Source organism: Protopterus annectens, chromosome 4.part1, assembly GCF_019279795.1.
Source record: "Protopterus annectens isolate FY-2018-M chromosome 4.part1, PAN1.0, whole genome shotgun sequence".
Taxonomy (NCBI): domain Eukaryota; kingdom Metazoa; phylum Chordata; order Ceratodontiformes; family Protopteridae; genus Protopterus; species Protopterus annectens.
In genome coordinates, this window is record NC_056734.1 from 942,031,554 (window position 1) to 942,058,053 (window position 26,500).

Here is a 26,500-nt window from a genome sequence, read left to right on the forward strand (position 1 = left end):
AGCTATGCAGACGAAATAACTTATATGCATGCATGTGAGAGTGTTTTTATTATATTGTTGTATAATAGATCTAGCTGAGCCAATAACAGGTCTGTCAAAGACAGAACCAACGTTAATGTCTAATGCATTGGGCAATGGGAATGGAGGTAGTTTTCCTTTTTGGTTTAACAAGTTTATTTATTCATGACCAGCATGATTAAGAAGTGCTATGAGTAGTGTTTAACAACTGTTGGAATAGGATTGTGCACTTGAATTAATTATAATTCTGACTTGGATTTTATTTGCATTGCATTTCCATTTTGATTGTATTGATTAGGATGCTCTTCATTGATTCTACCCCTTATCTATTAGTCATTAATTGCTCATTATTTTTGACAACCAGGTAGCAGTAATGCTTATTTATTTATTTATTTATTGTTTTTTTTTCTATGAGCAGAGACAAAGGAATTAAGTATAGCTAGGAATGTTATATTAAAGTATTTGACAACCTCAACTTTTATGTTGGAGGATGTTATGAAGGATTTTTAGTGGATAGCGGTTACACTGCTTAATCAACACATTACTAAATAGCAGTGAGCACACAACCAATGTCACATGACTCACACACCAACTACTCTCTATCTTAAAGCTGAAGCACTTCTCACAAACACAACATGAGGAAGCATTTCTATCTTAGTGGCAGCTGCCTGTTGATTGAGTGTAGGCTGTTAAATGTGCTAGAAGTTACATTCCAATGTAAATTGCTTTGCAAGTGCCATTTATAGTACTTACCAGCTTTATTAAAAGAAAAAAATTAACATGAGGTTAGAGATCTTCTGATCATGTGTACTCTTCTAGGTGCTTGAATACTAAGGTTTGCTCAACAGAAGTATGCATGTACATTTTACTAATGACTGAATAACGTAATCCCAATTCTGGAGGATACTACACTTGATATTTCCCTGCCAAATTATAAACATAGACCAAGGATCACATGTATCAATATCTAAATGACCCTGACCATCTGAAGAAGCATCTAAAAGCAACTGTTATGCATTTTCCGAATGATAAATCAGTATGCAAGGACTTAATCACAACCTTTAAATTAAATATAAAATAACTGATTGCAAAGGAGAGATCAATAATATTTAAAAGAAATGGGTTGATATTCTACACTCTGAAATAGTTAACATACTAAATTTCATCCTGCGGGATCCAAAACATAAGTCAGTCATCAGCATCCAGAAACTATATATAACTAATGGAAGCAAAGAATGATAACAGCATAAGAACTATTAAGAAATTCCAGCATGATCTTGATTTCCCAAATAATAATAATATTAATAAAGATACTACTATTAATATCTACAGTTAATGTTCAGCAAATAATCTTCCTGTGGCTAATAAGTTATCTGAAATAGAAGAACAACATTTGTCAGGAACAAGTACTGTGAAGAAATTAAAATGAAGATAATTAAAATCATACAAGGCGCTAAACTATTTGCCACACCACAAGGTTATATAAATTCTTTACCCAGACCACATAGTATAAACTAATGTCCATAAACTTAGTACAGACTTCAATCAGTCAGTTAAAGCCAAGGGAAAAAAATGTTTTTGCAATTCCTACAGGTCAGAAATAATTGCCTACATTAATAAAATTATAAAATCTTAACCTAAATATTGATTAATTCAATGAAATACTAATTGTTATATGCATTATCAGCACCAGCAATATATGAAGACTTTGAAGAAGCATTTGCTTGCTCTGAAATGTACAGTTTCCTCTAAGATATTAGTATAATCTGGTTACTTAGACACTTTTCTTCTGGTTGTCAAATCATTATAAAGAAATAATCTAATACTATATTGAAATTGCTTAAGACAGTTCTATGGATTTTAAAGAAATTTTCAGTTCAAAAATGCAATAGCTAAAGTTTACTGTCTTTTTTATTATTAGTGCTGATTTTAGATGACTTAGAAACAAACTAGAATAACAGCTTTTATTTATAATCAAGGAGAACACTATAATACTACCACTTGTCTTTGTAAATAACACAATTTCATTTATTTAACAACCCACACAGCAACCCAAACCAGGGTCAAATAGTTAGAAAATACGAAGTTCCACAACCACTGCACCACTATTCACCAAAGCAACGAAGTTCACTTATGAAAACCAATTTATTGTTACAAAAAACAGACTTAGCGCTTTCACCATTAAAATGGCATCCTCAGCGTCATTTGAAACACTGAAAACTTGCACATTTTATATCCACACACCCCACTAATTAGTCATGACATCATAATTAGTTAATTAAAATTGGTTAAAATAAAACTCAAAAAGCTTGTTTTTAACAACTAAAAATGCTTGTAAACAATATGCTTGTGGAAATAACTATCAAACCCCCCCCACACACACACACACATATTCATAAGTTACACATATATTCTTGTTAAAACTGTGTAGTAAAACATTCAACATTTGACAATTTGCTTGAATGTGCTAACAATTCCTATTGAATGTAGTATAGTAATACAATTAAATAATAGCTGACTTGTGTTTCAAAATAGGTTTAAGGGAAATGTTGTCATTAAGACCAGGGTACCTCATAGCGTTTAATCGCAATTGCCATTCAGTTTCTAAAAAGGCTACCCTGTTTTTTATGTCTCCCCCTGCCTCATGGTGCACTCTGTCAACTACAAAGAACAAAAACTTACTAAAATTGGGACAATGACTGATGTGCAAAAACAAAGCATTATACACATCTTTTTTCTTGATTGACCTAGTGTGTTCCATAATCCTGTCCTTGAGCTTTCGTGTGGTCATTCCTACATAGAAAGCATCACAGGACATGCAAGAAGCCAAATAAACTAAATTCTTGGTGTTGCAACTACAAATTCCTGGACAAGCTATAGTTCTTCCAAAACCAAGTACACAAATGTAGGCCCCTTCCGCAATAAATCTACAACATTTACAAGATCCACATTTGGTCATTCTGGATTTGACATACCTACCATCTTTCTCCAAAATTGTTTTAACATTTTTTCCTTTACTGAAAACAATCAGTGGCTTGTCACCAATCACCCTTTTTGTATCAATACACAGTGCGTTAATCCACGCACTCCTCAAACAAGCACCAATCTCATCTGATTTGTCATTAAATTTCAAAATAAAGACTGAACCATCCATCCTATTGTCCCCTTTGGTCCCCTTTGCAACCATCAAGTCAGAGTCACCAATTGTTCTAAGAACTGGCGAATAAATAGACCTTCTCTTTTTATACACTTCCCTTTTGATTCTCAACAATAACTCCAAAGGGTAACCTCGATCCAATAACAGACCAATCAATTTGTAGATTTCTTTCCTAAATACCTCGTCATCACTGACAAGTCTGGAAATACGCACCATTTGGCCCTTAGCCACCCCTTTTCTCTGGTGGAAGGGGTGACAACTCCCGAAGTGCAACAGTGAGTTTGAGTAACTGTCTTTCCTAAAGATGGTACTCGTTAAGCCAGATGATTCTTTGACTAAGGTAATATCTAAATAATTGATGCAACCCATGTTCCACACATACGTAAACTTTAAAAATTCCGTGGTGGAACCAAGATACTCAACAAATTCACCAGCACTAGATTCATCACCGTCCCATAAAATCAGTAAATCATCAAGAAACCTGTTGTACATCACAATTTTTTGCTTAAATTTTGAGGGAAATACATGAGCTCTCTCCCATGCTAACAAGACTAAGTTAGCAAACACAGGGGCACATTTTGCACCCATAGCAACCTCAGATCGTTGCTGATAAACCTCACCCTCAAATTTCACAAAATTGTTTTTAAGAACTATTTCCATGAGGTCATAAAGCAAATTAATCTTCCCCTTGTCAACAGATTTGCTAGCATTAAGACTATCAAAAAATATTTCCAAACCTAGTTCCTGTAGAATGACCGAAAAAAGATTGACTACATCAATAGTCAAAAAACCAAAAGAGTTGACATCATTTTTTGCATCCCCTTAGTCTTTCCAAACAATGCCACGAGTCTCTCAAAATGTGAGAGACTTCTCCCAATGCTGATTTAGAATATTCATCAACATATGCTGCAAGTGGCTCTGTTTTGGACCCCCTAGTAGCCACAATTGGTCTAAATTGTAATTTGTCTGTCCCTTTGTGAACCTTGGGGATACCAAAGATATTGGGCATTGTAGGAAACTTTACAGTCAGTTAGTCATATTCGGTTTCACAAATAACACCCTGATATAGTGCATCCGATAGAAATAAATCAATCTTCTGGTATGCCCTATTAATTTCGTTGACAGAAACCCTGGTGTAAGTACTATCATCTTCTAGAAGCTCCATCATACTTGAAATGTAATCAATCGTATTCATAAGGACCATGTCCCCACCTTTATCAGGTTTCATACATCTAATGTGCCTAGAGGTTTTCAGTTCCTTAAGAACCAACCTCTCATCAACAGATAAATTGTCAGGAATGGCACTTTTATTCAAACAAATCCTCCTGAGGTCGTTCTCCATTAACTTCTCCAGAACAACTATCTCTGGGTTGTGTGGAGGAATAAAGGTGCTCTTTCTTTTCAACCTAACCAAGCTTCCATTGTTGACAGTTTTGTTGTATTGCTGGTCAGTAGCAAAGTACAGTTGTAAATTCAACCTCCTCGTGTATAACCTCATAGCAATCAATACCTCTGCAATATCCAACCTAAAATTAGGGACAAATTTAATACCCTTGCTAAACAAATCAAAGTAAGTGTCTGTTAAGTCAACATCAGTGTAGTTGTATATAAAAAAAACATGTTTCTGTGCTATATCACATTTTGAAACAACTTCATCTATAGCATCACACTGAACCAAGTGATTACTATCAACAGTTTGTACATCAAAAAAATCGTGTTTGTCAGCTGAGCTACTGCTGACTGAAATTACAGACCATTGTTAACAACTGATGAACCATAGTCATTTCCTACATATGTATTGACCCAAAATTCCTTGTCACCCATTTCAGTATGTTGGGCACCCATGTCAACATCCAAACAATTGTCAGTTGTATCAACAAGTTCAAGTGACTCCTCACCCAAATAGTCTTTTCCAACATTAATAACACTGTTAAAAACTGCAAAATGGTCCACACATCCCTCAGTTGTGTTTGCAGACCATTTCGATACTCCCCCCTCCCTCAGTATTCTTGAAAATTCGACTGTTTGCGCCCTCTGTTTAACAGTCTTTCCGACCTCTGTAGGCCGTATGACTGTTCCAAAAAAGGCTCATGTGCTGAATCAAGTTCCTGGTCATTGATAGGTTTGAAAACATTGTCGTCACTGTCATTAACAACAGGCCCTTCCACATTGAGTCTAGGCTAATAAAAACCCATCTTTCGCCCAGGCGGGTAAGCACATTTGTTAGCATAGTCGTTTGTGTCCCTAGTCAACTTCTTTTGTTTGACCAACCTACTTTTGTTCACAAAAACCTCAATATTTTTTAACACTTTGTCAAAATTAACTTGGTGTTGGTAAAATGGCAAGTCAGTAGTAATGCTGGAGTGTAAGTTAGAAATTTCTGAACGCAATACATCCAACTTACTGTTGTTGTTCTTAATTATCACCTCCAGCATCTCCATACCAGTACGATAGAATAAAACGACCAATTCATTAAATGCCTCAGTACCAAACTCAACACCCATTGGTAATTTCCATAAACGAAGTCCCTTAGGGACTTGTTTCAATTCTCTAGACTTAGCAAGAAACAAATTGTCAAGCTGAAGGGCTCGATATTTGGTGCAAAGTTTTTCATACCTGAAAATCTGTTCCCTCACAGTCAGGGATACTGCACGCTTAACAACAGACTCTCCTTCAGTTTCAATTCTCTAGACTTAGCAAGAAACAAAATGTCAAGCTGAAGGGCTCGATATTTGGTGCAAAGTTTTTCATACCTGAAAATCTGTTCCCTCACAGTCAGGGATACTGCACGCTTAACAACAGACTCTCCTTCATTTCCCTCAAAGCCTGGTGTCTCAAACCATGTGACTAACTCCTGTTGGTTTCGCGTAACTGCCGTCGACCCAAAAATCCCATGCACGGCTGGCAACACTCCATTACATGCTGGCAAACATAAATTAGAGTTAGAAACAGCTCCACTGTATGAAACAGAAACCCCAGGTTTTTGCCCTGGCATAATAGTAGACCCAGGTGAATGCAACGTAAAAAGTTCAACTTCAGAGTCTGTGGGGCTAACGTCACTCCTTCCTTGGCTTTTGTTCGCCTCATAAACCTTGGTTAACTTCTCAATGGCCAAAGTTAACTCCTTTAATATTTGTTCCATAACCAAACTTCAGCAGCAAGGCAAAATGCAGTCAGGGTTGAATAACAACTCAACAACCCACACAGCAACCCAAACCAGGGTTAAATAGTTAGAAAATATGAAGTTCCACAACCACTGCACCACTATTCACCAAAGCAACGAAGTTCACTTATGAAAACCAATTTATTGTTACAAAAACCAGACTTAGCGCTTTCACCATTAAAATGGCATCCTCAGAGTCATTTGAAACACTGAAAACTTGCACATTATATATCCACACACCCCATTTATTTAGTTTTATAAAATTTAAAATACATTTATTTATTTATTTTTATAAAAAAGACAGAATAAAAAAATGAAAAGGAAAACTAAAGAAATCACATATCAAAGGGACAAAAAATATAACATACATAAAAATAATTTAAAATAGTACCAAACCAAGGAAATAAACCACAAATAGGCTTCCTTTGCATGTTTTCATATTTACACTTTATGGATGCTTCAGCCCAGACCCTCTTTCCATAAATATAATAACTTAACTGTCACAAAACTTTGGTGAAAGGCTAGACATCCTTTAATGATTAAATTATTCTCTTTGACAATACTAATCCACAGCACTTTGTTATGACTTCATGTATACACTTCATGATCTTAGCTGTTTAGCTAATCCTGCATCTGTTAAAAATATTTTACAGTGTAACAATGGTATAAACTTGGTTTTCAATGAAGCTGTTATTCAGTTACCAGCTCAGTCATGGAGGTTACACTTTTATAGCTAATACAGTGATTAGACTAACTGTGTAACTACATACCACTTTATTGTTAACTAGTCACACAAATTATTTCATTTAAACTTTCTCCTGTTATCCCTGGGAAGAATATACACCCATTTCCTTGAAAACATAATTCATGTCAAATTCCTTGAATATAATTGTGCCAAACATGTTCTAGATGCAGTAATGATTTTTTAATAAGTAGTAATACCAAATCCTAAATGAAAAGCTCAATATCTTAAATATAGCCATGGAAAATTAATAGCCAAAAAATATTAATAATGTTTTGATAAATAATTGTATATATACTGCAAGTAGTTTCTTTAATTCCTCAGTCTTTTTAGTTAGCATTTCGCCAATTTGATTTCAGAAATACTGCTGATATCCATTTAATATTGATATACAACACACAGTAAGTGGAAAAGGTTGCTTGATATTTACAGACTTATCTCAAGCTTCTAGAGCAGCAATAATTAGGCATTGTTTATAACAGATTAATGCACCTTTCATATCTGCTTGGAAAATGCTTAGCCTGTTTGAATTAATTAAAAATGCACTAGAAATTAGAATATTGTTGGCCTACTCCTTATATGCACAGTTATACAGATTATTTTCATATCTCCATTAACAATAGTAAATGCTTTTTCTTACATTTTGGGATACCAGCTCATGGATTTTCATCCTTATATTATGGTTTTATTTCATATTCACCATGCAAGTATTTATTTTATTATCAGGTAAAAATAATAATCTAATTTCTCCTTGATATCTCAAAGACAATAGGTATTAGGCCTGTTTCTTCTATTATGTTGCACTCATGAATGCTGATCACTTAAAATATAGGTATCAGATATTACAGAGGTTTTTCTTTATGTTTGCCAGCCTTGAAATAGTATACTTTCACAGATTCAGTATGTTCTTTGATCTCCAGGTCCAGTACCTGCCCAATAGATGTAATTCAACCTACCATATTAGAATATACTAAGAAAACAGTAATTCAGATGATGAGGGTCATATACAAATTTTCACTGGAAATGGATTTGCTAAAAACTATAGGTAGTCATATCTTCTGGCACTAAGGAAAAATGTCAACCCAAGCTGCAGTTCAAACTTCCTTTATTATAACTTCACAAACATGAAATGCCTCTGTTAAGTGCTTTCATCCCAAATTTCTCAGGACTTCATAAGAACAAAGGAATTACCCCCAACCATATCTTCTGGTACTGTTATTCACAAAATAAACAAATATACCGAAGCAACATAATGCCAACAGTCAAAAGCTCAAAATACCCAAACCACAACACTAATACTAAATGCTGACATGTTAAAATATTTAACTCCTGTGTAGATTATAAGTGATGTATAATGTTTGCAACCGGGAGTGTGTCAGTATGGTTTGTGATGTAAAGAGCTTGCAACTAGGATTGTGTCTGTGTGATTTGTTTTCATTTATATAAATGTATGATTGCTTATGTTGTAAGTTATGGTTTAATAAAGATGTTTATTGTTTCAAAAAGGGGCAGGAATTGAATAAGTTATGTAATGTTGCTTATGTTATATGATATATACCCAATATATGTGAAGCATAATGTTTGTTAATTGGAACTTATTAATACAGTTTGATTACTTTTATCTAAATGTAAATGTGCCTATGTCCCAAGTGATAACTGAATAAAGGTGTTTAAAAAAACAATAAATGCTAGGTACCACTCGAAGGTTGCCCAATGTAAGGTGAAACTCCAGTGGAAAAGGAAACACACTAGACTCCTCCAGCAGACCACAACTGAAATGAATGGACTGTGTAGAATAGAGCATGTATGCTGTATCTTTAAGAAGCATTTCAAGGACTGAACGTGCACATAAATAGTCAGCACGTGCCAGCTTCAGTGCCATTTTGAGAGTGCAGCCAGAGAGTGAGCATGTATGAGTATAATAGCTAGTTTGTTTATAAGTTTATCTAAGTTAAAGTTATTAAGCCTCAATCCTGATGTGTTTGTACATAATACAACTGCTGGAACAGAACCCATGAAGTCTCGCCTACTGTATCCTGAACAGATAAGTGACATGGTGTCAGATCCGGTATTCCAGAGACTCATATTTAGAGCTATGAAGTACAGAAATATTAGTGACGGTAAACTAAGATAAATAAGCATGAAAAAGAGCCAGAAAAGAACCAAAGATAAAGAAAACTTGCATGAACAGTTCATTTTATAAACAAGATAAAATGGAGCATTACAAGGGCATAAACTGCATTATTAAACAAGTGAGAGGCACAAAAGTTTTATTGATTAAATGGAATGTTTAAGATTAAGATATTTGATAAAATGATTGTTGGAAAAGCATGTACGGGATCATAATTACCTCAGAATTGCAAAATGAGTATGTTTGTAGCAAAAAGGGAATGTTTAGAGTAAAATGAGCACAAGAAAAGTACAATGGGCATGAAAAGAGATTAAAATGAGCAAAACAAATATAACAAGGGCAAAAAAGGGCACATTAAGCATAAATAAAGCAATGCAACTGAATGTTTTTTGTAAAGGGCTGTGTTTTGGAATAACTACTATTTTGTATTGTATTCAGGGCATAGCAAGAGTTATTTGAGGTATCTGAACATGTGTAAAAGTGCTTACAGTGTGTGCTTATTACTGTGCATTTATTCTGAAGATTTTGTGTGCAAAGTGCAACTATTTCGTAAACTACAGTCGAAATGCAACCATTTTGAAAAGTTTCTTGTGCTTCAAGTGTCTATTCACAAAGTGCTGCCATTACAGAGTGTGTCTTGCACTGTAAAGAGTTATTTAGCAAAGTACCATGATTTTTTGGGAAGTTTCAATGTGCTGTGTACTGTTTATTTGCAAAGTGCAGTTATTTGAAATGTTTCATACTCTGAGCTTCTTCTGTTAGGTTCATTCGTACAGTGCAGTTATTTTGAGATGTTTCTTTCACTGATAAGAGTGATTTCTTACAGTACAGTGATTTCAAGAGTATTACAGTGTCTGAGAGATTTATTTCACAAAGTTCAGTTATTCAGAGGCTTGTTGTGCTATTGGGCATAGTTACAAGTACTGGCATAAATCTCTGGCATATGTGTATGTGTGCATGTTCGTGCATATTTGCAAAAACCTTCACTGGAATGTGTTAATATAGCAGACAGATTTTGAAAGCCCTCACCACTTTTATTTGATCAGAATACTGCACAGAATTGGAAGGTATCTGAGCAAGAATATGATATTTATATACAAGCAGCTTATTCTGACAAAGATGGACACACTAGGACATTCATTTTGCTAAACCTAGCTGGGTCAGAGGCCATTGAAAGAGAGCATTCATTTGTGTATACACTAGCAGTATATGAGGGAAAAGGTGAAAACCATCATATTGTTGTACAGGCTAAATCAAGGGAAGACCCTGAGTATTTGCAGTGCAAATTCAGGAAAATCTGTAAGCCCCAGACAAGTATTATATTAGAGAGGCATTTGTTTTACACAAGTGATCAGAAACCAGGGAAAACTTTTGCAGCTTATATAACTGACCTGAGGAACAAAGCTAAAATGTGTCAGTTTGGTGACTTAAAAGATGAGTTGATAAAGGACAGGCTTATGCGTGGTATTAATAGCACTTCTGTGAGAAAGATTTTGCTTTGTGACAGTGATTTAATGTTGAGCAAAGATATTGAGATTTGCTAAATCTAAGAAGTTACAGAAAGGCACACAAGTATGCTCACAAGTGATGACTATAGTTTCAGCATACTCTAGAGCAAGTGTAGACAGCATGCAACATGTGGCAAGGAGAATCAGGCTTAAGCACATGGCAGCCAAAGCCCCTGCTGGTTCACCAGGGAAACCACGTAGTTTTCCAGCAAGTTCTAAGACAGGAATATGCTCACTGTCAATGCAATACAAGCATGAGTCAGCAAAACCCAAATCCAGCTTTATTGTTAACTATCACGATTGTGGTGCTAATCATGAGAGAAATGCTTAGCACTTGGGCAGCAATGCTACAAGTGTAAAAAATGGAATCATTTTCAAACGTTTTGCAAATCAAGTAAACCTCACAAAGTTATAAAGAAAGGTCACTCATAAAAGCAAGCTAATCAAATTTAGAGTAAAATGAGCACAGAATTGCAGCTGTCTACTTTCTATGTAGATGGTGTATCAGTAATTGGTGAAAAGCTTGATGCAGTGAATTTGTTGACAAAAATGAAGTGTTTTCTACTCTCAAGATCAATGGTAAATCGACTGAGGTCAAAGGAGACACTGATTCAAAGTGTAATGTTATATCAGCAGATACTTTTGCTAAAGTGAGAGCTAATGAACAATTCAATGTGGCTAATTGTGCAAACATTTTTCTTACATAGGTGAAGAAATTCAAACCAAAGGGTCAGTAGTACTTTCATGTTATTTGGCTAAAAACTGTTACAGCTAGTTACTCTATGTAGTCTAAAGACCTGTGCAGTCATTATTGGGTATCATAGACAGTTTCAGAATGAATCTGCTTTCCTTTACTAAAGAAGTTCATCATATAACCACATCTCCTATTTCCAATTTTACTGAAGCCATTTTCTTAGAGTATGATGATGTTTTCAATGACAAGTTTGGCAAAATTCCAGTTGTGTATTCTATAAAGTTAGATCTAGAGGTCAGTCTAGTGGTCAGACCAGCAAGAAATGTTCCAATAGCTATGCAGGATAGAGTTAAATCTCAGTTGGATAAAATGGTGCAGCAAGGTGTAGTTTTTCCAGTTACAGAACTAACTGAATGGGTGTTGTCCATGGTAGCAGCCCACAAAAAAGGGTCAGATAAAATCAGAATATGTATTGACCCAAGTGATTTGAACAAAACATTAAAGAGACTGCATCATCCAATGCATACAGTTGAAGAAATCACAGCCCTAATGCCGGATGCCATTGTTTTTTCTGTCTTAGATGCAAAAAGTTAATTTTGGTAAGTGAGGCTTGATCACAAATCCTCATTACTGACTACTTTCAGTACCCTCTCTGGCAGATACAGATTCCTCAGGATGCCATTTAGAATATATTCTCCAAGTGAAGTCTTTCAGCATGCAATGGAGAAAATGTTTTCAGGTTATCCTTGTGCCATAATAGTAGATGATTTATTGGTTGGAGGCAATGGTGAAGCAGAGCATGACAGAAACCTTAAGAGAGTTCTAGATAGAGCACATGAAGTGAACATAAAGCTTAATCCTCTGAAGTGCAAATTCAGGCTACCAGAAGTTACATATGTAGATCATTTATTTGCTAACACTGTCTTGCAACCAGGCCCGTCTAAACAAGCAGCCATTCTTGAGATACTAGCACCAGATAATCTTCAAGCTCTACATCTTCTTGGTATGGTCAACTATTTAGGCAAGTTTACACCAGACTCCAGTGAGTTGATAGCACCTTTGAGAGAACTGACATGCAAAAATGTTACACTGTCTTGGTTGGAACAGCACCGGAAAGCATTTGAAGACCTTAAGCAGAAAATTACCACCTCACCTACATTAAGATACTATGATGTTAATAAACCAGTAACCCTTTCCTGTGATGCTACAAAATTTGGTCTTGGTGCAGTTATTCTTCAAGAATGCAGACCAGTAGTCTATGCATCAAGTACTGTTACCTAAACTGAAATGCAATCTGCTCAAATCGAGAAATAACCTTTGGCTATAGTATTTTCATGTTCAAAATTTAATGATTATATTTATAGTTGAGCTATTTAGATTGAAACTGATCACCAAACTCTAGTTACTATTTTGATGAAACCTATGCATTTAGCTCCAGCAAGATTACAAAGCATGATGCTCAAACTGCAAAAGTACAGCTTCAAAATGGTCTATACAAAAGAAAATGTTTAATAATGTAGTCCAAATATTGATAGTAAAAATGTCATTGGTTAGTATTGAACATGTTTTTTTTAGAAATGAACATCCTTGGTGGAATAAATAGTATCATCTGTGGAAACTGTATAAGTAATATCAGACTCCATCACTGAAATAAGGTCAAAGAAATCAGAGGCCTACATGTTAGTAAGTTAAATTATGATAATGACTTAGCTGATACAATTATTTCTACTTATAAAGGCTTTTTATAGTGATATTAAACCTTCTGCTGTTAACTCAGGTACACGTAATCAAGAATCTCATCTGGCCAAAAATCTGAACACCTAATTGATATGTCATTTTCATATGGAATAGAATATAACTCCTGATACTTCCAGTAGGACTGTTGGATGCCATTCAGAAACACAAGTTTAAAAAATTGAGGGTGACTAAAAATATAAGTATATTATATATCATCTTGTCTTTGTTGTGAGGTAACAATATTATAGAAAAATATATTTTTATATTTATTCAGATCACTCTGTTTCTTTCTGATTTACGCACATACACACAGACACCACATACGCACGCACACAAACACACACACACACACACACACACACACACACACACACACACACACACACACACACACACAAAGAAAGCATCATAAAACAATAGTATACTAGAGAACAGTCCTGCATTTAATTGCAAGTTTCATGAAAATATTTAAGGAAATTAGGGGAGTATTTAAAGTTACCAGTACTGAGCTGGTGACTACATACCACATTGCATTTCAGAATCAGCTACTACAGGATATGTGTTGCCATTATTTTTATAACTTAACATGCAACATTTCAAAATGAATCATAAAAAAAAAAAAATATGTATTGCAAAGAAGCATTATAGGAATCTAAATTTATGGACCATGCCTTTAAGGACTGCATAGGCTCTGCTACTTTTCTGCTGAACCTTAATCAAACCTCAAACTGACTATGGCCTGCAATTCTTTATACAGTCAGTGTCAGACCTCAGGAAACTGGAGAATTTTATGTATCTTTACTTATAAGTTCTATGTTGATAATAAAATGATATATGCCATGCAAGTAAAACTATATTCAGGCTATTTACAGATAAATAGTGTAAAATCACATGCACTGTGACTCATTGGTCACAACTCTAAATATGACATTTATAAATCATGTTATAAATGTTCATAATAACAATTTATGGTTACATACTGACAATGAAGAAATGTAATAAGAATAAAACCATGTTTGAAAATCTATGGAGCAAATTTCTCAAAGGATTAAGAGAAGTGAGATTCAGGCTATTTACAGATAAATAGTGTAAAATCACATGCACTGTGACTCATTGGTCACAACTCTAAATATGACATTTATAAATCATGTTATAAATGTTCATAATAACAATTTATGGTTACATACTGACAATGAAGAAATGTAATAAGAATAAAACCATGTTTGAAAATCTATGGAGCAAATTTCTCAAAGGATTAAGAGAAGTGAGATTCACTAACTTCCATCAAGTTCAGAGTAGACATTTATTATATTAGCCATAGACATAGATTACATTATTGGATATGACCTTTATGAAGGTCCCAAGAGGCCATGAGTTTAAGTAACCATTAACAGCTTTGATATGTGAGGAATATTAGAGGGAGTCGGTCTGTATTTATACCTGTTTCTGGGACATAACCATGCACTCGGAAGATAAGAGCAATAGTGATGCTTCTGCCAGGTAAGTATTGCTATTCTTATCATATGTGTCATTTTTCACCTTTACATTTTTTTTTCTGCAGCCACTAATATCAGACTCTTCAGTGTCAGCTCCCAAGCGCACCCATCCTTGGAGACTTCCACAATGCTGTGATGTCATACAAAGGAGAGGGTCTCCGTTGTGCAAGAGCCCTGCAGGCAGGCATTGTATCCACCATGTGCTTCCAAGTAGGATTTTTTTAAGGACATGACTGTTCTGAGATCTAAAGCAGTCCTTCTATGTCCTCCCTGCTTGCTTTGTCAGATGTTTGAGCTGCTAATCAAACTCCATTTGTAACTGGTGCTTTATTCCTGTATGCCACTGAGCTGAACCACTGCCTGCACAATGATGATATTTTTAGCATGTACTGCGTATCTAACATGGCTGAACTGGGGTTATTATCCATTGATAAAGGTAGCCAGTTCATAGTCAGAATCTACACCATTCAGTGAGTCTCACGTATGGTACATCAGTATAAAACCTATTTTGTGGATACCATGTTAATCTGTCTGAAGTATGTAGATACATCAGATTACAGTACAGTTTTCTGCTATACATTCCTGTGTCTTTTTAACCAGAGCATACTGAGCATGCAATCCTCCTTTTGGCTGATGTTTTTCTTCCCAGATTTTGTCCATGATAATATGGCTCTAGGTGATTTGATCATATTGACTAATGTTGCCAAAAATGGGCACGGGTAGTTACTGGTGATAAGTGGGTTGAGGACCTGGCCTACTCTCACCCACACCAGGGACCCTTGCTAATGGTGGGAGGGGTGTATGTTCCCCAATTGGCCAGTGTGTGCCCACCATAAAGCCCAGCAGCCCTGGGCCAATAAGCTACTGGCTGGCTGGTGTCTAGTTGCCCAGCCTGGGTTACCTGGGATAGCTCTGTTGAGTGAAAACTGGACATAAAACCAACCAACCTGCCAAAAATTAACTGAGAATTGCTACGCTTAATGTAGGTTCACTGACAAGACACAGCTTGGAAGTGGATGATATGATGATATGGAGGTGACTGGACATCCTATGTATCCAAGAGACAAGATGGAAGGGCAGTGCAGCAAAGCCACTTGGCTTGGGATACAGACTCTACTACTCAGGTCAGGGACAGGCTAGAAATGGTGTAGGAATTGTGGTGAGAGACATGCTTCAGAAGGCAGTGAGGGATATCATCAGAATTAATGACAGACTCATGGCAATCAGACTCCATTGTAATGATGGGGCAGTATTCATAATCTCAGCATATGCCCTACAGCAGGGTTGTGATAGTGAGATAAAGAGTGCATTCATACAGCAGTTGCAGGAACTACTAGCTAAAGCAGGACAACATGAACTGATGTAATGGGTGACCTGAATGCACATATTGGGACAGACAGAAATGGATATGAGGACTGCCTGGGTACACATGGGTGGGGTAACAAGAATAAAGAAGGAGAAGCCATTCTAGACTTCTGTCTGGCAAATGGCTTGATAGTAGTCAACACATGGTTCAGAAAGAGAGACAGTCACAAGATCACATACAGGAGTAGCCAACATGCAACTCAGGTGGACTTCTTCCTAGTAATTGCAAAGTCATCCCCAGTGAAACAGTTGCCCCACAGCATAAACCATTAGTTGCTACAATCAGCTGTAAGCAGTGGTCACAGAAGGCTCTAAGTCAACAATGACCATGCTGAAGACATGGAAGTTGACTGGAGAGAAAGTACAGAAGTTCAAGGAATTAGTCAGGGCTCTAGCACCCAAAGAAGAGGAAGAAATAGGTGGAGATGAAGAAGAGTGGCAGTGCCTTAAAACAGCATTTGTTAGGAGTACAGAAAAGATATGTGGCCATGCCAGGTATGGAAATAAGGTACACAAGGAAAGCTGGTGGTGGAATGCAGACGTCCAGGAAGTCATCAAAAGAAAGAAGGAGTGCAGAAAGAAATGAGTGATAGAAAAGACTGACCAGGCTAGGAAGGACTACTGGTTGGTTAACAAAGAAGTTGCAAAAGCAAAGAATAGGGCATCAGAGACACTCTACCAACTTCTGGAAAGTGACTCAGTAAGGGGCACAAAGAAACTATATCAGGTTACAAGGCAAAGGCAGAAAGATAAAGAAGATAGTCACACACCCTTTATAAGGGATGCCAGCAACAACCTGCTCACCCATCCACAGGACATCAAAGGCAGATGGAAGGAGTATTTCCAGCAGCTTCTCAATGAAGAAAACCCCACAGAAGCTGTATTGCCCCAGAAACAGCCTACAATGAGAGAAGAAGAGGAGCCCACCTTAGAAGATGTAAGAACAGCACTAAGAAAGATGAAGACAGGGAAAGCAGCAGGCCCAGATAAGGCCACAACAGATATGATAAAGATGCTGGGTGAGATAGGGGAGAAATGGCTCCTCAGGGTACTAATAGCAGTGTGGAGAGAAAGGCGTATCCCAGATGACTGGAGAACAAGCATACTCATGCCAGTGTACAAGAACAAAGGGGACATCCACAACTGTGGACAGTACAGAGGGATCAAACTCCTACCACATTGCATGAAAGTTCTGGTGAAGGTGATTGATAAATGGATATGCAGATTAGTAGAATGTAAGATGGGAGATGAGCAGTTTGGATTCAGATCAGGATGCAGCACAAGTGACCTGATGTTTGCATTGAGACAGATACTTGAGAAGAAACTAGAGATGATAGGAAATGGGCATTCCTAGACATGGAGAAAGCATATGACAACGTCCCAAGAAAGCTAATCTGGGCAGTACTGCAGTGGTTTGAAGTCCCGGAAACATTGGCAAAATTAGTGCAGGCTATGTACAAGGACCCAGTGACTCAAGTATGAATAGTGTTCAGCCTCACAGAGGGGTTCTCAGTGGGAGCTGGAGTGGGTGTACATCAGGGTTCAGCTCTGAGACCACTGCTGTTCATACTGGTAATGGACTACATTAGCAAACAGGTTGGAGGGTCAGATCAACAAAGCTGCTGTAGCAGACAATGTGGCAGTTGGAATGAAAATCTGAAGGCACATGGGATGACACTAAGCACAGATAAGATGGTGGTAATACCAGCAAACTGGGGAAATCAGAAGAAGTTGAGAATAGAGATAGAAGGAAATATAGTGGAACAGGTAAACAGCTTCAAGTATCTGGAAGGGGTGGTTGAGGAGAAGGGTATTCTGAATGAAGAGGTCAGAGCTAGAATCAGAGGGGCTGCAGCCTACTGGCAGAGAGTATCAGGTGTAGTCTATGACAGAAGAATGCCAATGAAGCTGAAAAGTAAGGTATACAAGACAGTGGTGCAAACAGTACTACTGCATGTTACAGAAACCTTGGCAGTAAAGGCAGAACAGTTGAAGAAGCTAGAGGTGAGGGAAATTAAGTGCCTGAGAAAGGTGGTAGAATGCACTCTGTGGGACAGATGAAGAAATGAGGCCATAAGAGCAGAAGCCAAAGTAGCTCCAATTGCAGAAAAGATCAAAGAGAACAGATTATGATGGTCAGGGCACATGTGTAGAAAAGTAGAAGACAATCTGGTGAGGAAGATTTGGGACAGACAGGAAGAAGAAAAGAGGAAGAAAGGAAGTCCAGCAAAGAGGGTGGATGGATTGTGTGAAAGAAGATCTGTGACAGTCAGGCATGAGTGTTGAAGAAGTGTGGTACTGAATCGAGAGAGTTGGTGACAGTTAACATGATACCTCAACCCCATGTAGGAAAAAAAAAAATGGGAAAAAGGGGTTGATGATGATGATGATGATGACTTTGTCCATAATATATTCAACATCATGCTGCTGGCATTCTGTTTCCGTTAGTTAGAACTGTGAGGATAGAGCGTCAATAACATGGACTGGGGAGGTTATAATGTTTCATTGTCATTCTGTTATGCACCATGGGACATACAGTGACCATTCATGTTGTTTATTGTAATGTGTCTTGACATGTACCTTAGATTAATATGATTACCTAAACTGCAACTTCACCAAACCAAACTTTCATTCATTCATTCACCATTAATCTTAGCCTGTAGGTATTATTATAGGAATGTTCTGCAGCATTCTGTCTATTTACAAAGAGCATCATACTTATTACTGTTTAATTGCATATTCCTATGTCCTGTTCTTGGAAAATAAAAGTTGTCTATATTTTTAGGTTTATATAGATTTTTATATGAATATTAACCCAAAAGATGATTATGTAGGCTCTCTCTATTTAGGAAAAAGCCTCAAGATATCACATATTCTCCAAATGAGTGAATCATACACACTCCCGTGGTAGTTTGCTGATAATGCTTACCCTATACATGATCCAATAGTTCAGGAAATTGTAGTCCTTCTGGAGAGTAAATATTTCAGCATCAGCTCTGGAAGATGCATTTATAACAATGTGTTTGCAATCAATGGCACCACATGCTCTTAGAAGAGTGTTATATCATGAGATCCTGCCATGGCTACAAGGATCTAAGCTGGTATTGTTGGGAAGTTGATACAGTTCCCTGTCATACTGGATGTGAAAGTCAGGATTTTTTTTTAAAGTGATGAGGCTGCAGTCTGAGATATTCCAATAGCATCAACAATATAGCACTGGAATGAGCCTGAGCTAATATATCAAGTTACAGCCATGGAGCAGAAAGACAAGGATAAAAGCATTAGACACGACCAGACTGAAATAGACAAAATGTCATTTTTGGGAAATGTGAAAAGCATACAGACAATGGGAGAACATGCAAACTTTGCATAGTAAATGCAGGCATTGTTTGAACCATAGACCCTGAAGTTATGTCATTACTTAACTAATGGGCCACCCCACTTCCCAGTTTACCGCTGGTACCACAGCTTCATTCATCAGAAATTTTTTTGAGTAATGGCAGTTGCTACAAAAAGAAACATAATTCCCAGAAACAACAGTAGCATAGGGCATTCCCTTCCAATGTTTTCTTCTGCCTTCCAAGAGTTCAGGGTCTTAGTCGTGCAACCACTTGCATAGTGTAGCTGGCTTGTTACTGCTTGCACAAACTTTAATTTGCATGCAGAGATCACAAGCATGCCTTCTAAATGTCACACATCATGCTGACATTTGTAGCTTCAGTCTACTTCTTTCACAGTTGTCATTTATTCTGTATTCCAGCCAGCAAGACACAGAGTTTGCGGGCTAACACGAGACCTTCTATCAGATTTATATAATATTCAGTCACTGGATTGCATGTTGTGTCTGTATATTGAGAGTCAGTTTACCACAAATAGATATATAACATTTCATAACTTTGCATGAGTTATATCACACTGTTAACTCCTGGTAATAGCTCCTAAATAATGCTGTGCATGTAATACTATATTTGGCTTAAAAGCTCTGAAGGTATGATGCCATCTATCATCAAGTTTTTTTTCCATTACTATATTTTTCTGTTTTAGCTAAGTCTCACTTGTGTTTTTGCATAATAACTTGAAGATGCTTATTTTATATATATATATATGTATACCAATTATATTTACCTTGATATGTTATTATCTTTATCTAAGTTGGTACGTGGAAAAGCTATATATGTCTAAAGTGTCATAATTTTGGGGATTTTTGACCCTGGCATTAGGTGAATGGCCCAGTCAGACTTTCATAGTAAACAAATGCAAACAAACAAACAAACAAACAAACAAATAAATAAATAAATAAATAAGATATCAAATTTGTGACATAAGAAGAATAGCATCAACAAATCTTTAACTGCTCTCACTAGGGCAGATCTTAATTTTTGGTTCTCCAGTTCATTTTCTAGCTGGGATACTTTCTGCATAGAATCTGTACATCCTCTTTGTGTACACATAGGCTTTCACCTGGTGCCACAGCTTCCTACTGTATTCAAAAAAACATGCCACAGAGGACGTGGTCATTTTGTAAATAGTCCATAGATGTACATGCTAAATGAGTGTATATGCTTGCTGTGATGGGCTGACAACAGTATGTACATGCTGAGTGAGTGTGTAAGCATGCTGTGATGGGCTGATAACAGTGTCAGGATGACTTTCAATAACTTGTGCCAACTGTGCGCAAGAACGGTCTAAAGATTACCCACAACTATACGATATATTTAACAGAAAGTTATTGACGAAAGAATCTGTGCCTCCAGTAGTTAACCTTCTCCTTCTCAGTTAACAAATTCATCAGCTTCTCAAACTGTCATAGTGCATATTTAATATGAAGAAGTATTATGATGTTTTAGGCATTTTGCAATTATTATTGTCTCACAGCAACTTCTTGCATTTACTTAGCTGCGTTACCTGCTCTAAACTCCTTCTCTGCATGGGTAAGAGTTCAATGCCAAAGGTCTGACATTTATGTACAATAGTAGCATACGGCATTCCCTTCCAATGTCTCTTTATATGTTAGGCACTAATTCAGAAATCCAATTGCAAAATGTACATCACACCACAAATATATTTTATTCTTTACTGGACCAAGCTCTCAAGAGAAAATGCTTAGATCCTTAGATCCTTGTTGCAGACAGCAAGACCTTCTTCAATCATCCCCCTGTAAATTAATTGTAAAACTGCATTTTCAATTTTCAGTGCCATGATTAAACACATTAAATCTAAGAAAATAACTTTAACCTAACAAAAGTTAAAAGTAAATAAATAAATACGTATCATATTCAAGTGAAAAGAGAATATGGCATTTTTTGTTATTTTTAATGCATTGCTTTAAGGTCTATAATGATTGCATAGTACACAGTCTCCTAAATTTTTATATGGAAAATGCACAGCAAATGGTATGTGAAAAATTGGAGAATGACTACTTTCTGTAACAAGGGCTACAAAGGGTGGTATTCATAGTCTGGGGCTTTGCATATTCATGGCTGTCATCTGCGAAGAGCAGTGCCATGTGGTTAAGCAAATCCTGGACTATCAGGATGACTATGGGAATGCAGAGGATGTTTTTCTGAACACATCCCCCTATCAAAAATGCATAATGTGGTTTATGCATAATCGATAGGGGGACTGCTGCTACACTGTTAAGGGGGTTTACATGCATGCACATAAGTTTAATTCATACACACAAATCTGTAATGAGCTAATGTGTATACAAAGTGTGTAAATTACCCTGGAGTTATGCCAGAAAGAAGCTATTTTTTAGTTGAGTACGAAGATTTGATGGGAGCTGATATGGTGCTTCAGCATACCTGGACATTTGTATTGGAGGGGTCACTTGGGTGAAATGTGCATTTCATTGCTTGTGCATGCCTAGACATTTTACTGATGGGGTCACTTGGATGAAATGTGCATCTCAGTGCTTGTGCATATGTGGACATTTTACTGATGGGGTCACTTGAGTGAAATGTGTATTTTACTGCTTATGCATACCAGGACATGTTATTGAAGTGTTCACTTAAATGAAATGTTCTTTTTACTGCTTGTGCATACTGTAGCATGTTAGTGAAGGGGGTTGTTTGGGTGAAATGTTCATTTTACTGTTTGTACATGCTAGGAAATGTTACTGAAGGGGGTTGCTGGAAGAGGAAATTCATTTGTGTGTTGGGGAAGTACTTGTTCATATATATTCTGACTGCTTTAGTGATCACTGCATAAAATAATTTATTTTGTCATTGTAGTGCTTGTGCATATTTAAGACTAACTAATGCAGAGGTTGCTAGAAGAAATAATTAATTTGTGTATTAGGGAAGTGCTTGTGCATACTTGGACAGACTTGTTCACGGATTGCAAATCCAGTATCAAATGTGAAACACTGCATTTAAGAATGGGTGTGCATAACTGAGGCTATGAATTGCAAAAGTGCCTTATTAGCATACTGTGCTTTAGGACTCTTCCCATTTGTATCTCATTATTTTTAGGCCTTGCACATTGGCGTAAATGGCCACTATGAATTGTGTCTTTGCTATGTTCACTTGTAAGCATCAGGAATAAATCTATCACATTTGTGCAAACATATATGAATACCAGACAAAATTGTGCTGAAAATGATAGAGGTTAGAATAAGAGATGGTATTAGCAGGTGTAAGATTACAGTAATGTATGGTGTACAAGTAAATCAGGCTAAGGAACACATATCATTAATAATGCATGTAGAATATGAAATAAAGGCAAGAACAGAAGTGGTACTTTTATTATATGATATAACAAAGGCCTTTGATAGCTTACTGCCTTGACCAGTATAGAGAATATTATGATAGTAAGGTTTTGATATTCAAACTGTTGAGTTTGATACAGATAGTATACTGTAAGTCGACTGTGTCATTGTTAATAAATAGTTGGAAAGGCACAAACATCAAAACATGAAGGGAGATAGGAAGGGATGTTTTTTCCAAAGTGACAAATGTTCATATAAAGTACATGAATATTACATTTTTAAGGGGACAATGGAAGTTGCTTAAGGGGGCACATTAATTTGAGGGACTAGAAAGGTGTTTAGGAAAAATTAAATTATAAATAAGGAGAAATGTAAGTAGCTTGGGAGGGAAATTGGAATACCAGGTATAGAATCTACTTTCGTCTTTAAGGCGTATTAATCTTTTTTGGGTAGCTATGAAAAAGAAACGATAATCTGATTCACTGGAGAAACACAAATGAAGGAATTTCAGTAAAATTAGGAAAATTAGGAAAAAAAATAGGTTTCATAGACTTACTAGCTGATGGAAAGTGGGGCTTTACCAGTATATGGATCTTTTTTATTATGAAGATGGATATGTTAAAAAGATTGTTCACTAAAGGCAGGTAATCAGAAAAGACGACACAGATATAGTGGAATAACAGAATGGTCTGACTTTTTGTGATGGCTCCTTTGATTAAAATTACCTGTTAAAACAGAATGCACACAATTTTGGTAAAAAGCATGTGTCATAACAAAGGATGCAATGTTGAGGAAGATGATAAGCATGTTTTCATAAAATGTACTAGAAATGCTACATGTAAAATAAATAATCTATTGCTATTACAAGATTTAGATTAGCAGTTGGTGTAGAAGGTTGAGGTCATACATTGTATCTTCTGTGGAGCAGGGATTGGTTGCCATAGTCCTCATCTGCTTACTGTGTGACCTTGGGCAGTTCAGTGTAGCTTGGACTATGCTTGGGAAGAACTAAGAACTTGGGCTGTGTTCCACAATGGTCCCATGGAGTGCAAGAATAGCAACTAAGTAGGAACCGATTCGGAGACTACTGCATGCATGTGTTAAGAAAATAGACTGGTTATTTTTTTTCTGTTGTTTGGTTCTTTTAGTTTGCAAAATGTCAAGACCTGTTATATAGTACGAGTGTTGCTTGATGCAAGTTCTGTGTACACTAAAACTTTGGTTGTGAACAAAAGAGCAGGGAACATTTTAATTTGTTTTATTCTTTCTTTATGATTATTTCTGTTATATAATATGGGATGTTTTTGAAGTCAATGGATGTCATTTGTTGTTTATTTTTAAGATTTTGTGACCTACCCTCAAGTCAAACAGAAGGGGCCTCACTTTAACCTCTGTGGTGAAGAATGACATGCTCAAGAGTATAACACCCCACCTAATGCTGCACTGCAATGACAGTCTTAGAAATAGCAGTCCAAGCACCTGATGTGAGAACAGAACTCACTGCCTTCTAATCTTCTAACACCAAAGTCCATTGAGCTACCTGTTGAGTCAGTGCCACTGATTTTTATTTGAAGGACACAAATATTATACAAAACAGCACGACAGATTCCAATTCCACAAAACTGAGTTTTTCTCTTGGTAAAGGTGAAGCCCAGTTCTTTGGACTGGTTGTAGGTATGGCTTGCCTGACAAAATCTTAGGTCGCCATGTTGCATATCTGAAAAGTTGCTTACAAACTAAGTGCTCATAGGTTCATAGGTTAGTACTAGGCTAACTGCCCTTTCGAGACATTTTTAAGCCTAGCCAGTTATCCCTTGTGAGACTCAAACCCTGTACCTTGTGTTTGCAAGGCAAACACCTTAACCACTAGGCCACACTGTCATCCATTTACCTTTCCATGGGACTTCTTCATAGTTAAAATTAAAAACACTGCCATTACAGACTTATATAAGTAAACACCTGTCAACAAAATTATGATTTAACTTCTAAAATAACATTTAAAGAAACCATGTTCTAAAAATCATGATTACCATAACACATCATTGTCATTTGTACAGCACTTATAAAAAAATCACCACAATTTAATTATAAAAATTATCACTGTGCTATGCTACAGACATAAAATAATGTGTCTACATTAATAAACTAAGCAATAATTAGTAGAAAATAAACAATAAATAATAGTTAAATGAAAAATGTTTGCATTCATCATCCTACACAGCTTAGCAAATTATAAAATTGTTAAAGGATGAAAGCCTTATATTTCAAAAGACTAAACTACAGAAATACAGTCATTTATTCCTGGTTTCATACTGAGATTTAACCTCAATTGCCATGCCAGTTCTTTGTATTCTAGCAATGTTTCAGTGTCACCACCCCTCTGGTTCTGATAGACCTCATTTATAATAAAATAAATAAATAAATAAATAAATACATTTATTAAATGTACTGCAACTGACTGTTTACTCAAAGAATTTGTTAAATTATTTCTCCTAATGTCAAAACTGTGTTATTTTTATTCTACCCTTTAACTTCTTATATGTATTCCCCACATAAAAAGCTAGGCAGGAGGTACATATTATCTTGCTGGACATGCTATAGTTTTCCATAATGGGAGAAACTTACATGTGGTACATAATTTTTCAAATCTGCAATATTTACATCTACCATATTTATTTATTCTTTCATTTTTTAATGGCAGCCATTCTGCCTGAGGGACTCTTTCCATGTAGTTTTTAATGCTCCTACATTTACTAAACAGTATTTTCAGACTTTCACTGACCTTGTCCTTTACTTTGTGTGTAAATACAATACTCCGGGTCTTCCTGACCACTTCCATAAACTTTTAAGTATTAATGCTGAAAGGCAAAACTAAGATTAGGTTTTTTTACCCTGGATGAATGTATTCACAATAGTAATGTCTGAATCATGAAACATGACAACAGAGTAGGTGTAGATATTATGAACTCCATGGACTATTATTCAAAGATGACCAAGTTGTAATCAGATGATCTTCTCATAGTAGGTTGAGATGCACTATGACTGTATTCTTCCACTCATCTCACTTCTTTATTCTCTCTCTCTCTCTATCTTTCAGTCTCTCAACCTCCTTATTTGATCTGTCTGGGGTTCAATATACTGTATAAAACAACAAGCATCTCTTCTTCTGCCTTAACTGCTGGCCAATTATCCTAGGTTTTGATACTGCATAACATTTTACCCCTTCATGTTGCATTCTTCCTCCTCTCTGACATAACATTTGATACTTTGCTTTTTGTGTATCACTACCTAACCTGCATCCTTCCCTGCTCTGTCATTCTTGAACACCATATACCAAGGCACCTACATACTGTATTGTCTCTAGTCACCTGCCTACATTTCAGTGATCAGCTGTATCCATCCTCCACCTCTGTCTTCCGGTCTGAATTACCTCCTTTTTATTTCTACTTGCTAAGTACATACCCTCCTTTTCTGCATTTGTGATACCATTCCTTCTTTAATCTTAATTGAAATTTAAGCTGTACCATTCCATACCTGTAGTGGATACTCAAATGTTACTTGGAGGCTCATGCTGTTATATAAGAACTTAATAAGACCTATCCCACTCAAAGTTAGTCACAAAAACGTGCTACAAAAAAGTGACATTCTGACCTTTAAAAAGACTTTCTGATTTAAAATTGATGGTGCTGCGGTAGCGATGTTGCCTCACAGTTAGATGTTGCCCGTTCGAGTCTCAGTTAGAGTGTCTTCTGTGTGGTGACATGCGTGAATGGGTGTTCC